At 41.2% G+C, this 3,687-nt stretch overlaps 1 protein-coding gene across 2 annotated transcripts in view; it reads right to left on the reverse strand.

Annotated features, from left to right (window-relative positions):
• Cdc42 (cell division cycle 42) overlaps positions 1-3,687 on the reverse strand; it is a 33,161-nt gene that overhangs the window by 16,931 nt on the left and 12,543 nt on the right. The gene's annotated exons all lie outside the window — the stretch shown is intronic.

Consider the following 3,687-nt stretch of genomic DNA (forward strand, 5'->3'; position numbering starts at 1 on the left):
GAGAGGAGAGAGGAGAAGGCCTATAATCCTGGCACTCAAAATACAAAAGCAAATGTATCAGATTTTCAAGGCCATCCTAGCTGCATATCTAAGGCCAGCCTAGGCTACATGAGATTGAAGAGGAAGGGCTCAAATAAACAAGGAAAGGCGATTAAGTACATAGCTCAGTAGCAGACAATGTGTTTAACCTTAACATACACAAAGCCTTGGTTTGAATCCCAACACCCAACAATCTGATAAGTGCAAAACTTTGTACCATACAAAGCTACCTCTAATGTGTGAAACAAACTTTATGCCCCCTAGAAACAAAAAGCCTACTGAGTAAAGATAATATGTATTTATCACCTCCATATATTCTTCCTTCCTGACATCACTGATAACTGATGTCTTTCTAGGTAGTAATTAAGAAAGATCAACTGGAACTCAGAAGTAAAACACTGACCTAACTTACATAGCCTATGATTCCATCCCCAGTAGGTTAAAAGAAGAGGGAAAGCAATGCTACTGTCTTACGAAGAGAAGACTAGGGCCTGGTTTACTGACAGTTCTGCACCTTCTACAGGTAACACCCAGAAGGAGACAGCTGCAAGTCTTTCTGGGATAACCCTGAAAAACACCAGAAAAGGGAAATCTTCACATTGAGCACATTCTCCATCAGTACCCATGGTCATACATTTTGTTTGAAAGGAAAATGGTCAGGTGTATTGATTATTCACTGGCTGAATGGTCAGGGACTAGAAAGAACATGATTGGAAAATTAGTGAGAAAGGTATCTGAGGAAGATGTAGAGACTCTCAAAATGAACAAAGGATGTGAACATGTTTATGTTCCCTGTAAATGCTCATCAAAAAGTGACTTTAGCAGAGGGGTTAAATAATCAAATAGACAAGATGACCCCATTCTCTGGACAGCCAGCCTCTTTCTCCAGCCATCCCTGCAATTGTCCAATGGGCCGATAAACAAAGTGACCAGGTGACAGAGATGGAGGTTACACATGGACTTGACAACATGGACTTCCACTCACCAAATCTCATCTAGCTACAGCTGCTGCTGAGTGTCCGATCAGCCAAGACTGAGCCCTAGATATGGCACACCATTCCCCAGCTGACCAGCATCAACTGTCCCAGCAAAGCCAAGGTTTTTCTTTAATAATTCTACTATCTTGTTAATCACAGCTGATTCTTCATCCCCAGCTAACCAAAACCCCAAATACTTAACTCAAAATAGCATTATGACCCTGTCTCTCAAAATTAAGGGACTCTCAAGCTTCCTTCTGAAACTTCACAGGCCAGACCTCTACTGTCTGCATTGCTCTCAACATTCATATCTTCCAAGAGCCTACAGAACAACCCACCAAGCTTTGAACGGTTAATGGCTTTTCCAGCCCAAAGTCTGGTTACAGGTCTAGAAGCACCTATTGGAGGGCCTGAAAGACATCAGTATTGTCTTGACTAGCATCTCCTTCAGGGAAAGCCACTGCTGGTTTAGCAGACTATGACAGTATTTTAGGGGGTGGGTACATCTTCAGCTGGGGATGGGGATTACTTCCTTAGGTGAGATAAACCCAAGAGAAACCTGAGAATCCAAATTTCTCAGCCTCAATATGGTCCTCCCACATTCCTCCATACTAAATTTCAGAATCGCTCTCTATCAATTAATGCCCTTAGTTTAACTGTGTGGGACTTGAATTTTCACTGTAACTCAGCCAGTCTTATAATGAGAACTTTGGTTTCATTTTCTACAACTTGAGAAATTATAGCTCTGTGGCTACAGGAGAGAAGATTCCCTTCCAGGACACACTTAGAAACCTGTAAATTGTTCATGTGCATTTAGAGCCTATTACTGAGTTTATTGTTGTCCTTCACTGTATTCTGAAATGCTAGAAGTTGACTAATTTTATCACAGAGCAAATTCTTTTCCTCTGCCAATTTGATTTTACTGTTGTCCTTCACTGTATTCTGAAATGCTAGAAGTTGGCTAATTTTATCACAGAACAAATTCTTTTCCTCTGCCAATTTGTCCAGAGATGCTAAAAACAACCAACCAGCATCATCATTTTCCTTATTTTTCCACAAACTGTCAAAAGTTTTATATACAGAGTCACCAAATACTCTGTATCTTAAAATTGGTGAATTGGGGTAATATATGCATTTGCCTCCATAGTTTACAGAAAGAAAGAAAGAAAGAAAGAAAGAAAGAAAGAAAGAAAGAAAGAAAGAAAGAAAGAAAGAAAGAAAGAAAGAAAGAAAGAAAGAATCCTATCATGGGCTTTCAGTACTCTCCAAGCCTTTAGGAGAGGTTTTACTAACCATAGGTGTTGGCAACTACTTAAAATGTTCATCCTTACACTTCCATTGCTCTAGAACCACTTCTGGTACCAAAATCTGCTTAGTCGGGATTCTTTAGAGGAGTATTTATCTATCTATTCATCCATCCATCCATCCATCCATCCATCTATCCAGATAGACAGAGTAACAAGAAAGGGAATTTATTAGAATGGCTACCAAGCTTTGGTCTAGGTAGTCCAACAATGGCTGTCTACCAGAGATCCAGTAACTGTTCAGTCCACACCCCTAAAGGCTAGACAGTCAGAAGATCTTCAGTATACACCAGAATACACTACTGCCTGTAAAGGAATGGACTTGCCAGTGAGAACAAGTAGGCAGAGAGCAAAAGCATCTTCCATGTCCTTTACATAAACCGCAACTAGAAGATGTGGCCCAGATCAAAGGTAGATCTTCCCGCCTCAAAAAAAAAAAAAAAAAAAAAAAAAAAAAAAAGTGGATTGGGGGCTAGAAAGATGGCTCAGTGGTAAAGAGCACTGACTGCTCTTCCAGAGGTCCTGAGTTCAATTCCCAGCAACCACGTGGTGGCTCACAACCATCAGTACTGGGATCTGATGTCCTCTTGTGGTGTGTCTAAAGAGAGCAACAGTGTACTCACTCACATAAAAAAAAATTTTTTAAATATTTTTAAAATATGAATTAGAGTTGCAGAGATGGCTCAGCAGTTAAAAGCAGTCACTGACTGCTCTTCCCATTCCAGGGGATCCAACACCTTCATACAGACAGAACACCAAAGTACATTAGATAAGACAGACAGACGTAGCATGAGCACGCACACAAACCAAAAACAGCATTTACCTTAGCTGAGGTGGACAGAAAGCAGCAAGGTTACAATAAATGAATCCCTCCAAATCTCATGACAAAACCCTAAGTCCTCTATGGCAATGGCATCTGGAGGGAGCCTTTGGGAAGAGGGTTAAGTATTAACTGGTGAATATGATCAACAAAAAAGCACCATCTGTTTACTTGAAAGCCAGTCCCACAAAAACCTCAATCGGCCAGCACCTTGATCTTTGAACATACCACCTTCCAGACAAAGAGAACTTAGCCTCTGTTATTAGCCAGTCCTCGGTATTTCTCTATCACAACCCCAAAACAGCTCCCACAGCAAGGCCCTAAATTTTTCATCCTTTTTCCTTTGTTCTCTATGCTTTAGGTCTCCCGTGTATTCAAACATGCCAATCTGCCTGCCTTCATGGCTTTAACAATACTCCTTTTCCCACGGTCCTTTTAAAAATGATTTTCTTGCTGGGCGTGGTGGCGCACGCCTTTAATCCCAGCACTTGGGAGGCAGAGGCAGGCGGATTTCTGAGTTTGAGGCCAGCCTGGTCTACAAAGTGAG

This window comes from Mus pahari, chromosome 6, assembly GCF_900095145.1.
Source record: "Mus pahari chromosome 6, PAHARI_EIJ_v1.1, whole genome shotgun sequence".
Lineage (NCBI taxonomy): Eukaryota > Metazoa > Chordata > Mammalia > Rodentia > Muridae > Mus > Mus pahari.